General features: G+C 34.6%; 1 protein-coding gene across 2 annotated transcripts in view; it reads right to left on the bottom strand.

The window, feature by feature from the left end:
• LOC135226442 (protein bowel-like) overlaps positions 1 to 15,017 on the bottom strand; it is a 134,011-nt gene extending 118,994 nt beyond the window's left edge. Inside the window, exon 1 of one of the 2 annotated variants that reach the window (XM_064266006.1) lies at positions 14,636 to 15,017. The gene's annotated coding sequence lies outside the window, so the exon portion shown is untranslated. The remainder of the gene's footprint in view (positions 1 to 14,635) is intronic. The other variant, XM_064266003.1, reaches the window with a different exon arrangement.
• Between the last annotated feature and the right edge of the window lie 559 nt (positions 15,018 to 15,576).

Here is a 15,576-nt window from a genome sequence, read left to right as displayed (position 1 = left end):
TATGTATGTATATATATATATATATACTATATACTATATACTATATACATATATATATATATATTGTATACTATATATATATATATATATATATATTATATAGGCATAGCTATATATATATTATATATATATATATATACATATATATATATATACATATATATAGATATATATATAGAGATATTTAGATATATATATATAGATATAAATTTATATATATATATATATATATAGATAGATATATATATATATATATATATATATATATATATATATATGTATATATATATATATATATATATCTCATATATATATATAGATATCATATATTTATATAGATATATACATATATATATATATATATATATATATATATATATATATATATATATATATTATATATATAAAATACATCTATATATATCTATATATATATATATATATATAGAATAGATTATACTCCCCCCTACAGGAAGCAAGGCATCTAAAACATCAGGGGAGCTCGCGCTGAAAGAACGCCGTCTGAAAATATAACTTGACTTCCCTCGAGATTAACCCCATAAAAAAACTTTCTCTCTCTCTCTCTCTCTCTCTCTCTCTCTCTCTCTTTGTGATTATCTTAAAAAAAACAACATCTCTCTAAAAGTAGGTATAACATATTCTCTGGAAGAGTTTAAAAGAAATTTAAACAAAATCATTAGGACACTGTGAATGAACAGTAAAACTTACTCCTTTAGATAAGTGACCGCACGATGTCTCCTCGGATGGACTAACAAGTCTTTGAGACATCCTAATGCTTGTAACTCCTTGTAACACTCTCTCTCTCTCTCTCTCTCTAAGGTTCCTCCTTCCCCTTCGTCTCTACTCTCTCTCTCTCTCTCTTGTCTAGTAAAAATAAAAAGGTCAGAAATTAATGAAGAATTAAACAAAGATTGGGATAACATTTTCGTAAGTGATGACATAAGGGTAAATACGGAGATATTATATAAAATATTGGAGATAATAGTGGAAAAATATATACCGAAGAAGAAAAGTAAACATCATTCATGCACCAAGAGACAGAAGAATCTTGTTCCAGAAAATCAGAAAGTGGAAAAAAGGTCTTGCAAAAGAAAAAAATGCATGGAAAGTTATAGAACTAAAAAGTAAGATAGAAAATGCAGAAAAAAAGATTATACAATCAAAAGAAAATGAAAACGGGACTTGGAAGAAAAAACCCTATTAAATATCAAGCAAAACCCCAAACAAAATTATTATACTCATATGCGAAGAAGATGAATAAAAGAAGAATAGAAATAGGCCCTCTGAGAATTGAAGGGAGATTAACGAATGAAAAAAAGGAAATTTGCAACATACTGGCAGAACGATATAATAGAGAATTCACCCCTAGAATAGATAATGAAGATAATGATATAGAAGTAAGGGATGAAAATAGTGAATATTTAGCTGACATAGATATTAATGAAGCTGATATTGTGCAGGCTATTAATGAAATTAAAAATGGAGCTGCTGCAGGGCCTGATGGTGGAATTCTGCTATTTTGTTAAAGAAAGTAGTTCATTCTATCGCAAAGCCACTTGCAATATTATTAAGACAAAGTGTAGATACAGGCAAGATATATGATGAGCACAAATTAGCGTATATTACCCCTACTTTCAAAAGTGGATCAAGACTAGAGGCAAGTAATTATAGGCCTGTGAGTCTAACATCACATATAATGAAAGTGTATGAAAGGGTAATGAAGAAAAATATTATGAAACATTTAATAAAAAATAATTTGTTTAATAAAGGACAACATGGTTTCGTACCCGGAAAAAGTACACAAACCCAACTGTTAGTCCACCGTGAAAACATATTCAAAAATATGAAAAGCGGAAATGAAACAGATGTGGTTTATTTAGACTTTGCAAAAGCTTTTGATAAAGTAGACCATAATATATTAGCGAAGAAAATTAGAAAACACAATATCGGGTGGATAAAGTAGGAAGATGGTTTTAATTTTTCTGGTTAAAAGAATTTTTACACAACAGAAAACAGATAGTTATTGCAAACGACGAGAAATCGGATGAAGCCAAGGTAATATCCGGTGTGCCGCAAGGTACGGTGTTAGCTGCAATACTGTTTGTTATTATGATTGAAGACATAGACAATAATGTTAAGGATTCGGTAGTGAGTAGTTTCGCAGATGACACAAGAATAAATAGAGAAATTACTTGTGATGAAGATAGGAACGCTCTACAAAGAGACCTTAACAAAGTATATGATTGGGCAGAGGTAAATAGGATGGTATTTAACTCTGATAAATTTGAATCAATAAATTATGGAGACAGAGAAAGAAAGCTATATGCATATAAGGGACCTAATAATGAGACCATCACAAATAAGGAAGCAGTTAAAGACCTTGGTGTGATGATGATAGGAACATGTTATGCAATGATCAATAGCAACTCTGTTGGCAAAATGTAAAGCAAAAATGGGAATGTTGTTACGGCACTTCAAAACAAGAAAAGCTGAACACATGATTATGCTTTATAAAACATATGTTCGTAGTCCACTTGAATATTGCAATATGATATGGTACCCACACTATCAAAAGGATATTGCACAAATAGAGAGTGTACAAAGGTCCTTTACAGCTAGAATAGAAGAAGTTAAGGACCTAGACTACTGGGAAAGACTACATTCTTAAAATTATATAGTCTGGAAAGGAGAAGAGAACGCTACATGATAATTCAGGCATGGAAACAGATAGAAGGAATAGCAGAAAATATCATGGAACTAAAAATATCAGAAAGAGCAAGCAGAGGTAGATTAATAGTGCCCAAAAATATACCAGGAAAAATAAGGAAAGCACACAGGACATTAATCCACTACGCACCAGCATCGATAATGCAGCGTCTATTCAATGCGTTGCCAGCTCATCTGAGGAATATATCAGGAGTGAGCGTAGATGTGTTTAAGTATAAGCTCGACAAATATCTAAACTGCATCCCAGACCATCCAAGATTGGAAGATGCAAAATATACCGGAAGATGTACTAGCAACTCTCTGGTAGACATTAGAGGTGCCTCACACTGAGGGACCTGGGGCAACCCGAACAAGATGTAAGGTCTGTAAGGTAAGGTCTATGATTATCTTACAAAACACCAACATCTCTCCAAAAGGAAGTATAATATAATCCCGTACTCTCCCTCTCTCTCTCTCAAGCAACACAAAAAAGCCTGTTTCCCCCACTTATAAATATGGCAAGAGAATGATGAAAGAGACTCGAGGCAAAACAGCTCCCTTGCCAAAAGACAAACATCTCAAGACTTCCTGAAGACTCCCTAAAGACCCCCTTCTATCGCGTCTTTGTTTACAAGATCAACAAAGAGCTGATAAAATCGGCGAATCGGGGCAGATCTCGAGATGCATAAAATCCCATCATAAGAGCGTCATTAAACAGAATTAACAGGCGGTGGCTGTTGCTATCTTGCAGCAGAGGGAAGAGCTTAATGCCAAGGGGGCACTTACGCAGAAATGCACTGATAAGTAGGGCACAGCAGATCTATTCAATTTAATTTGACTTGCTTCTTTTCACTTTTTTCTTTTTTTTTTCTTGCATATTTGTATTTCTTTTTTCTTTTCTTGCATTTTTGTTCTTTTTGTTCTTTTTTCTTTTCTTGCATATTTCCTAACACCGTTGAACAGTGGAACATCCTCACAGAGGAAGTCATACAATCGGAAATTTAGAAGTTCAAGGAAGGTGCAATGCATTATTACCCTAATATGATTTTCCTTTCAATTTAATACATTTTTTATCTATTTGTTAATTTATGAATTAATTTTTTTATTGATAATTTGGGTATCTTCTTTCTGTATTTCCCTTTACCAACTCTTACTTCTTCCCAATGAACACCATATTCTTTGGAAGCTTAAAATTTCAAGTCAGGAGACCTTTTGGTGGGCTTGTTCCATATGAATAGGTTCCATCTTCCGAATAATAATAATAATAATAATAATAATAATAATAATAATAATAATAATAATAATAATAATAATAATAATAATAATAATAAAAAAGCTGTATAGCTGCCTATGTCAAACGTAGTGATTTTTCAAAAAAAAAATCGAAATTTGCAAGAGGGGAATTATTATGAAAATTGTTCATTATTAACTTGTGTCCGCTTAATGTTATGAAGGATAAAAATTACATTTTAATGACGGCTTAGACAACAATATTGGTGCCAATAACACACACATAACATCAGCAATAATAACTATTTATAATTACCATGCGACACTAAATTGAAACCAACGATATTAACAATTATTGGCAACTACCATCAAGCAACAATATTCATACCAGAAGTTAGCCTAGCATTATTATTATTATTATTATTATTATTATTATTATTATTATTATTATTATTATTATGTTGTTGTTGTTGTTGTTGTAATGTTTAGAATTAACTAAAATGATGGTTCCCATTAATCAATAGCAATATCCTATAGCACAGCTTCATGCATATTAGGACTAACTGGATGGAAATATCGAAAATTAGTTTATAATCTTAGAGAGAGAGAGAGAGAGAGAGAGAGAGAGAGAGAGAGAGAGAGAGAGAGAGGGGTATGAATGTGTGTAAAGAAGTTAAAAATAGGGAGTAAGACAGAAGAGATAAAGCGGGTGTTGTAGCGCGCAAAAATGGATTAATGAATATATATATATATATATATATATATATATTATATATATATATATATATATATATATATGTATGTATGTACTTCAACAAATCACTGTAGACGTGTAATGATCATATATGCATTCAGCCAGGAAATGGGTGAAACGAAATGTGTTGAACCAAGCGCTTGCATGCATATTTCTACACCTCATCAGGGTTCAGGTACAAGTGCCAAGGAAACAATACACAATCACAAGAAGACTTCGTGGCAAGACAAAGAATGCTAAATAGACAAACAACACTAACAACTGCTGAACAGTGGGAATGCCTAATAGCCTACTTGATATACCCAAGTTACCAGCTACCAGACGTTTAGATTTTCTGGCAACAACTCTCTTGAGGACCACCATCACGGGATCTTAAATAAATCTATCGATATTTGTATACTGGATGGAAATGCATGTTCCAAATAACTCAGGTATTATGAGAAAAAAATTTAACAATGTATGCCACACAGAGTGGAAAAATATATTATATATAAGACTTATTATAATAAAATGAGACTTAACTGTAATAAAGAGAGGTAAATAACTTGGTAAAAAATAATACTTGGACTAAAAAAATTCCTATTCTGAATTTCCATGTAATATATCTACAAAAACCCTTTTGATAACTATTTTTAGCCCTGGGTACGGTTTGATTTTTCTGTTGACAATGATATTGATTGGTCGTAAATAGGAAATGTCTTCTGTCAATTGGAAAAATATAGCAACAAGTCCTATTGACAAACTGAACATCTGCAAGGGTATGATATATGGAATTGCTGGACTGGGTATATCACCTACTATTCCAAAGAGATTCTTTCAAACGTACAGGAAAATTAAGAATGACAACACTCTCCACGTTACGAAAGAAGATAAGTCAAGTGCTGAGTAAAACTGAATATGACAGAAAAGTATACGAACTGTCAGACGATCATACTACCTCAACTCGGCTGAGTCACAATACTTGATAAAATGCAAATACTCTGTTTATCAGGCATATTAAGAAACTCCTGTATAACCATAAGGATTTAACACAAAAATTTCTAACTATTTGTCCAAGTTCTATAAAGACGCATGAACAGGGCAATCCAGTGAGACCTATTATAAGTTCTGTTGGTTCATAAGCATACAAACTATTAAAATGGCTGGTTGAAATACTTGCTCCCCAAGTGGGCATTGTCTAGGGATGTTCTCTTGAAAATAATGTAGGTTTTACTGATCGTCTTAATAATTATAACCCAAATTATGACTTTATAATAGAGTTTCGACATCACTTCTAACTTTACAAAGGTGTAAATTGATGAAGTGCATAAAACGGCCGAAGAGCGTGATATTGTCCACTGGTTTTATTTTCTCTGGAATCAAGTTGACAACATTTGTCTGGTCAGTACAAGGAAGGGTGACCATTACACTATGCCAAACGCCGTCAGCACAATTCCCCTTTGAATCAAGGAGTGGGGCTGGCAACTTCATTCCAAAGTAATGAACAAAAGGAAGGGCAGCATCTTCCGAAGCCATCCCTTCTAAGGGAAAGGACACAAAGGTGAAATCATTACACTTAGGCAATCAAAGCCAAAAACACAGCCTATCGGCAACAATTATAAACCAGTGACGACGTTCGTTACTTTTTTTGTGGGGTGGGGGGGGGGGGAAGAAAGGAGGGGAGGGGGGAGAGGCGAATTTCGGGTGGGGGGGTTTCACGGAGCCAACAGAAGACGACTTGGTGTCGTTCTATAATGCCTCAGTTCGATGACACCTGGTGGATCCTCCTCCTCCTCCTCCTCCAAATGCTCTCCCTCCCCTGCTGTTTAGCCTGAGGGCAGCTCCGCACTCCAATTCCGGGAAGGCGGACGCCGTGGGCCAAAGCGCCTCTTGCGGTGTTGTGAACCGAAATCCTGTGGGAATCTTTCACCACCTTTGAGGGAAATTTGCAATGTTTGCTTACACCGGCCTCCAAATGAAATACACTTAAACTTTCTTAGTCAAACTATGAGACTGCCGAAAGCACTGTGCTGTTGACAGGATGGTGCAGATAAACGCACAGTCAATCAGCAAACACAAAAGTGTGGCTACTGAAAGCACACGGAACTGCCAAAAGTACTGCATAGTTCTGATGAAAGCGCTACCTCACTGAAACCGGAGTACAACTGAAAGCGTTATACCATTAGAATCAATTGCGTCTCCTTGATATATATAAAAAAAAAGGTAGAGCAAAAACCAGGTGGGGGTTGGGGGGGGGTTCAATTACCCAAATCCACTTCCCCCCAACTCTTCAGCCCCGAGGGGTTCTCCAGGGGGGTCTTGTGCACCCCACGGAGTCTGTAAATGCGGATCAAAAAAGCATCTATTACAATAAGAGGAAAGGAGACGTCTTAATGAGAGATAATTACGAACACGTGACTTATATAGCGTTTCTAATGACCTCTCGATGCTCCTGCGAGGATGACGTGCCCGGAGGAGAAGGAAGGGGTGAGGGGACTTAAATCTCCTGAAGGACTGAAGCAGCGGAGTATTAAGGCGAGTGTTTGCCTTAGTTTTTTCTCTTAACCGAAACAGAACGTGGCTGGAGCTACACAGAAACGTAAATCCTAACGTTCTCTTCTAGCACTTGCCCGAAATAAAAAAATAAAAAAAAATAAATGATAGAGTAAAATAATGCGTCGAAGTTTCTTCTGCGCAATCGAGTTTTCGCCTTAAGGTATAAACATTGATAACAAAGAGATAAATTTTATGATAGCTAACTTCATTTAAATTACATATAAATACCAAATTTCCAATTAATAAAAACACCACATTCGTTACTTTGTTGTTCTGGCCCTTCAAGTTGGTGTGACAAGTGAATGAGATAATAATAATAATAATAATAATAATAATAATAATTATTATTATTATTAATACTATTGAGCCATTGAATATGGTGTTCATTTGAAAGAAGTAACGGAAGGTAATAGGAAATACAGAAAATGAGATCAGTTATTAGAGAAAAAAATCACTATATTGAATTAATATTGTACTGACGGTAAATAGTATCTGAAGAATATTTGAGTGACAATTTTAGAACCAATTTATCATATCCGGTGAGTATTCAACATTTAAGTTAAATACCAAATATTTCAGCATCAGTAATGAGTTACTTATCAAGTCGTCACTTCTGAATATTTAAGCATATAATAAATTTGGTATCGATAAGTTATTTCAGTGGCATAAGTGGTTTAGTTCTCATTCGTTACTTCGGGAGAATGTCTAATATACAAAAGAATCTAGTGCTGAAATGGAAAAAGAGACAAAAAATGTCTCTACACATAATCAGTCTTAACTTTCCTAATAATACACGAATGACGCTTTGAAACTTATGACTCATTCATCCTTCACAAAAGGAAAAGATGAGAGGTTATTTTTAGCAACAATTGGCAGCACGCAAATACGACAACGACAAAAATAACAATTACACATTTTACCCAATACTGCTCCTTCACAGGCGTCAATAACCTGGGTGCTGAGACGCCAATTTTAGTAACTATTAATTAATCAATTTGCTCCTTGAAAGACACTTTCCTCAAAACGGTCGTCCAGAACTCGGAGGCTGTTCTCAAAAGTTGGCCGCAGCGGCCGAAGCCTCAACTGCAATGCAGTGGCATCTAGCTGCATAGGCAGACAGACAGACACACACACACATACAAACACTGGAAGGAAAGCCCCAACGGCTCCTGCTCCTTAGAGCTCTGAAAGGAAATTATCGAAGCATCAAGAAATCTCCATTAAACACGAACCGCGGGAAACCAAGCAAGTAATGACCTCCCGTCTCGTCAGTTATATACACAAACATCAAACGTCCACCGACGTCAGTGCGCCACGAAAACATCATTACACCGGGATCATCAGTCAACATCGCGTCAATAAGAATATCAATAGTAATACAGTAATTACGAAGGAGAGAAAAGATACCGACGCCGCTGGTTTCCTCCTTTTCATGACAAAGAGGATTTTTTGGCGCCAAGGTTCAACTAGGATTCTTTCAGTAACGGAAATTTCGGCACGATTCCTAAACTTGGCTTTCTTTAGCGTTCATTAACAACGGTGATTTTTCCTTTATTTGTTCAACGTTAAAAAAATTGCAGACTAATAAGTGCTATCTACTTTAACTTGGGTTGTCCACTTGAGTACTTTTATAATAGAAGAATGACGTACATTTTGCTATTTCATATATATATATATATATTATAGTATATATATATATATAATATTAATATATATAGTATATATATATATATACACACACATATACATATGTATATATATATATATATATATATATATATATATATATAAATTTATCTATATTATATTAATATTATTACAAGAATAAACTGCATGCGCTCTTCATAATTAATCCTGACTTTTGTGTAGACTGGCCACAATTGTATAACAGCAGTATCATCTGTTATGTATCTATATATACTATATATTACATCCTCTTGGCAATAAATATTAGCTAGACTTTACTGAGATACACAGACGGCAAATGGCAAATGTAACAGGGTTATTTCCGCAAAAAAATGTGGTAATATTGAACGCAATTTCGAAAACAACTGGCAAGTTTTGTCGCTAAGCGTTTATTGGCGACGCAATCTCTTTAAAATCATCCTAAGTATCAATCGACTTACGAGTCTACTTCATTTGGTTAGTTACGAAGTATCCAGAATTCAAGTCTGATTCTGCAAAAGAACGGCTTTCTTGAGTGTCCCCGGCCTCCCACAATTAAAAAAAATATATAAAACTTAATCTGTTTCTACAAAGGAATGGTGTTCGTGTATCTTCATAACTAAAAAAATAAAAAATATAATGAAAAAATAAGGCTGAGACGGATATTTTCTGAGCACGAAACGAGTGTCCCTTCATAAGGTCGTGTGGTTTTTAGATCACTGGAGAAGGAAGCGAGTTTGTGAGGCAGAAATATGGAAAGGAATGTAAAATTTAGGCAAAGGCCAATCGCTGGGACCTATGAGATCCTTCAGCGCTGAAAAGGAAATCGAGAGTAGAAAGATTTGAAAGGTGTAAGAGGAGGAAAACCTCGCAGTTACACTATGAAACAGTTTCTAGCTGGACGAGTGGTTTTCGCGCTCGGCTACCAATCAGGTGGTCCTAAGTTCGATTCTGGGCGCTCGGCCAACGCGAAATCAGCTGTTTCTTTTTGGTGATAGAAATTCATTTCTCGATATAATGTGGTTTGGATCCCACAATAAGCTGTAGGTCCCGTAGCTAGGTGACCAATTGTTTCCTTGACACGTAAAAATATCTTAATCCTTCGGGCCAGCCCTGGGAGAGCAGTTAATCAGCTCAGTGGTCTGGTAAAACTGATATACTGAACACTATGAAACAACTGTTAAGTGAGAATGGATAGCAAGGTGGAAGAAAAAGAATATGACTGGAAGCACAGTAAACGGAAGAATGAAAGGGGTTGCAGCTAGGGGTATACCAAAGGGACACTACAAAGAACCTTAAGTAATGGAGGCAGAAGACGAACAGGACGAAGGTGCTACTTCATTTTTGGATCACTTTGGGTCATTTACGTTCCAGAGACTTGTGGCCTACGGAACGAAGTGATCTTTTAGCTTTAGGATAACAATGAGGCAAGTGTGCTATTGGATGAAGGTTGAATCCATCTCTCCTCTTGCAAGCAGTTCAAGAATAGGCAACGCCTTTCCTTCAAGGAAGTTCAGTACCAATTAAATGGAGTTCGAGAATACGCCATCTCTTCCGCTAAATGCATCCAAGGGATAAGAGACATCTTCTTTTAAAGCAGATAAAAATAAATAAATAAGTAAATAAATAAATAAACGCCTCCGTTAAATGCAGACCGTCTATATGCTATCTCATTTAAATATATGCAGTCCAAGAATACGGAGAAAAGCAACCTGGTTATGTAAAAACTGTCTTAATTATGCAATTTCTCGTTACATGCAAATATACAGTCTCTCTTTAAACGCAGTCTATGAATAAGCAATATTTTTCCATAAATGCACTAGCACAACGATAATTACTCTTCTTTCTTAAATGAAGGGCTAGAGAAAAAAAAAGTCTTCTACACTAAGAATAATTTTAAATGCATAGAAAGCCTCAAAGTTCGAATTAAATTTGAAAAATAATTAACGCATTATGGGGAAACTTGCACTTAGAATTAATTAAGGGTAAGTAAGCCTCAGCAATCAAAATCAGAAAAATTGGACGAATCCTTCAAAGCAAATTTTAGAAATTTAGCGAAAAATACAATGCATTACTACCTTAATACTATTCTTCTTGCATTTTGATAGATTTTTATCTATTTATCTATTTTTTAATTCTATTTTAAATAAGTGGTAACTTTTTTTCTGCATTTCCCATAACTTCCCCTTATTTCTTCCTAACGAACACTATATTCTTTGGAAGCTCGAATTTCAAGTCAATGGCCCTGTGGGCTTGTTCCTTATGAATAGGTTTCATCAACTGGATAACAACAACAACAACAAGTTCCGTCGATTGCAAGTAACCTATGTAAAGTTACGTCACTTGCAAGTAGTCTATATAAAGTTATGCCTCTTGCAAGTAGCCTGTGTAAAGTTACGTCATGTCGCTTGCAATGTGCCTATGTAAAGTTACGTCGCTTGCAAGTAGCCTATGTAAAGTTAAGTTGCTTGCAAGTAGCCTATGCAAAGTAACGTTGCCTGCAAGCAGCCTATGTAAAGTTACGTCACTTGCAAGTTAAGTAAAGGTACGTCGCTTTCAAGTATCTTATGTAAAGTCACATCAGTTGCAAGTAGCCTTTGTAAAGTTAAATTGCTTGCAAGCAGCCTATGTAAGTAACGTCACTTGCTAATAACCTAAGTAAACTTTCGTTATTTGCACGTAGCCAATGTAAAGTTACGTTCCTTGCAAGTATCCATGTAAAGTTACGTAGCTTGCAAGTACCCATGTAAAGTTACGTCGCTTAAAAGTAGCCCATGAAAAGTTACGTCACTTGCAAGTACTCTGCCTATGCATAAATTGCATTAAAATTAACCTGTATTCTATTAAAACCAAACCTGTAAGACGATGAAATCCGTGGATGTTAAATATATAATAAAAAAATTATTTTACAATATAATGTTACAAACAAATCTCTTTCAATAATATAACAAATTAATATGATTAAAGAAAATGTGATGATGGTGGTTACAAACGATGTAAAAGAAAAGAAACTTTACTTTTATTAACCTAAATAAATGAATCAATTGGCCATCTATAAAACCAATTCACTCCCCAACAGTGAATTAAACAACAGCTCATATTTTCAGATAAAATTAAATTATTAGCTTGGCACTAAAATGCAACATAAGCAAATAACTGCAATAGGCTTAAATTTTCCACATATACTAAATAACTACAGATGAAATCAAAGATTTTTTCCAAACCGATTACAAAAATTTTCACCTGATTTCTTACTCAAACACAAATGCAATTTATTGCAAATAATCACTTCTAAAACCAACGAATAGATTGCTTTAAGAACAAATTTTTGCATTCCTGCTAATATTAATCACTGCTGAATAGTTCAAAAATTAATTCAGTTTAATAAATACAATTTAATATAATTTAGAAATACAATGAAAGTATCGTCCAATTGAACTTACGCTTCGCAAAATCTAAATATACACGATAATCCTCTCGTATCAACCATAACAGCGTCTCGGTCATCGCATGCCATTTGCGGAGCACTGTATGCAATGTAATCTACTCTAAGGACTTTGCAGGGGCTGTTCTTAGGCCTCCCAGCTGCATTGCCTTCTGTCTTTTTATGTTATTCGTTCCTTTTTGGTTCTCCCGAATCCCTAGTTTATTAAAAGATGATATTGTTTTTGTCAGAACAATAATAATGACGTTAAAAATAATATCCATATCGACAGCTATAACTGAAAAACAAATCATCAAGAAGGTGATGATTGAGAAGAAATTCCGATAAGGCAATGTTTGACAAAGAATGAGAGAGAGAGAGAGAGAGAGAGAGAGAGAGAGAGAGAGAGAGAGAGGTAAATAAACATTACTTCTCAGTATTTTGTGATATTGCAGTCGCCTCTCGCCGTTCGTAAATTTCTGGCATCCTGGCAGGGCTGATATAAGTCTACGGGAGGAGCACATACAATTGCAAGGAAATGACTGTGTTTTATTTTCTATTAGATCCGACTACGCAATGGGCGTCACTTAGATCACAAATCGTTGTAATTCCAGCTTATTAAAAAGTTTATACTTTTAGAAATCCAATAACTGAAGGACTTATTTGTTTATCCGTGAAATGGATGTCCAGACTAAGACGATATAACCAAACTTTTAATTTTCGATAAAACCTAAGTTTTTATTTTGAACACTTTGAAAAGGAATGCTGCGGAAGAAAATGTATTATTAAAAACAGAGTGTTGAATTTCAAACCAGCAATATACCAGCACGGGTTCTTGTTTCTGGATCAGCCCGTAAACGCACCCCTCCCCCCAAATAATAATAATGATAAATAAAGTAAAATAACTACTGAGATGAGTAAGTAAAGGATAGTCATTTTACGAATTTCTTATCACATATGATGCACAATAACATAAAAGGCCAATGTCAAGTGTAACTCACAGCAAGCGACAAAAAAAAAAAGCATAATATGTACTTTACTTTCATAGGGAGGCTTTAATTTCTTGAAAAATATAAATTTACAGATGTCCAAATTACATTACACGCTATTATGTATCGCACAGATCAGTCAGCCTTTAATGCAAACCTATTTTGAAAAATATTCATCTGTTCGACGTAAAAAAAATATATTTAATGCAAAACTAATTTGAAAAATATCCATCTGTTCGACGTAAAAAAAAAAGAATCTTACAAAAGACTTTATAGGTAAATGTTAAGACTTCTGGATTTACATCAACGTAAAAAAAACATTAATGCAAAACTAATTTGAAAAATATCCATCTGTTCGACGTAAAAAAAGATCTTACAAAAGACTTTATAGGTAAATGTTAAGACTTCTGGATTTACATCAACAATAAATATTTTAAAGACTGGATTCATGAAATAAAACTAAATGGTATCCTAATTATATGAATATCAAAAGCTAAAAGCTTTTAATGTATAAAAAATAACTTTAAAAACATGAATTACAAAAATACAAAGGAAACCCAGATAAAACAATTCAAGTATATGAAAAGTTTACGCTTAATATCCAAAATATATTTAATTTTCAAATTTTTACCTATGAAAAATTAAAATGAAAAAAGGCAAATAATACGGAAAATAAGATCTGAGACTTAATATCTAAAATGCCTACAGCTTTTTAAAAAGATTTGATCAAGAAACAAATTGTGAAAATTCATAGGAAAATGTTGATATAACGACTCGGACATTAACGCATCATTACAGATTACAAAATGTTAATTTGAACAATACCAATAAATGGTCAGAACTTTATAATATTATGACGGCGTCAGACTCGGTATCTCAAACTTAACTTTGAAGCCTTGAATTGGAAAAATCTGAACGTAAAAGCACCTACAAGTTCCAAAAAACTACTCCTTCCAAGCTGCTCCCATCGTCGTAAGATACAAGGTTCTAGGTTAGGCTATCTTACTGGTATTCGCTAATTACCTGCTCTCAAGAGTTGAGTCCACTTTTTGCGACTATTCAAAGAATAAGCACCCCTCCCACCCATCGCAAAAAAGGACATAAGAAAAAAAAAAGCAAAAAAAGAAAAAAAGGCGCTATGCAATTTCGATAATGACTGAACAATCTGCAGATTCGACTTTTTCTTTCTAGTATGTTTCCGATATCATCTTATTAAGTAACTAACTACTGCAAGCAATTTTATCTATAATATATCAATGTTAAATTAAACCCTAAAACTAAATGAAGAAAATGTCTGTAATGAGAACTTACCTGTATTCACACACAAAAATCGAGTGAGAGAGAGAGAGAAGGAATCTCGCTTTCCTCTCTCTCTTTGAAGAAGAAAATACTCCAATAAAAAACCCTTAAACAGTAGTGCACTATCGGTACTGCATCATCATTCACACCATGGCAAAATGACTCTTTCTGAGAACAACGATTCACTCCAACCAAACGGAAAGTAATATCTCAAAGACACAACCGAACGCCTGTTGGAAAACGTTCAACAACACATTTCTCAAAAGCACTAAAGACGACAGCCGGCCGTTGGGTAGCTCCTACCCGGTCGGAGGACCAACTCACACTGAATGCTGGCAGACCATGGGACCAGTTCACCAGTTCACAGTCGCGGTCCGATCATCTCAGCCCCAGACTAGACCACAACATAACACAGCAGTAGATCCCTTGCGGGAAACGACGACACCCACGGACCACCGCTTTGCTCTGATGCCCTTCGGTGGTAGGAGGTGGGGGTCAGGTTTGTCGGGGGAGGGAACAGGAGGTATCCTTCTTGGTTGTTGGAGGGGGGTCGCTATGGTTCCTCAGAAATGGATGAGTCTCATCATCATTACATTCGGCTGTATTTGTGCACACTGAAATGAAGAGCAGGCTTTATTTGTTCAACATTTCATTCAGCACTGATTGTCCCAATTCATTTTCGTTGCTTTGTTTACTGGGGGATATTATATTAACAATAATGGTAATAACTGAACATAGAAGCACTTCATAACAGACCGAGTTAGTCACTGTTGCAAGTAACCTCATAATTATTTCTCGCAGACTTTTGAACTTCTTTATAGAATAGTAATAGAAAAATATTTATTATTACTTCATCTTAATGCCGTAGACTAGTTCAAAATTCATGAGAGATAATGAAAAAATGCCGTTTTAATAATAATCATAATAATAATAATAATGAACCAAACAAAAAC

This window comes from Macrobrachium nipponense, chromosome 14 (genome assembly GCF_015104395.2).
Source record: "Macrobrachium nipponense isolate FS-2020 chromosome 14, ASM1510439v2, whole genome shotgun sequence".
Taxonomy (NCBI): domain Eukaryota; kingdom Metazoa; phylum Arthropoda; class Malacostraca; order Decapoda; family Palaemonidae; genus Macrobrachium; species Macrobrachium nipponense.
This window is presented reverse-complemented; position numbering and strand designations above follow the sequence as displayed.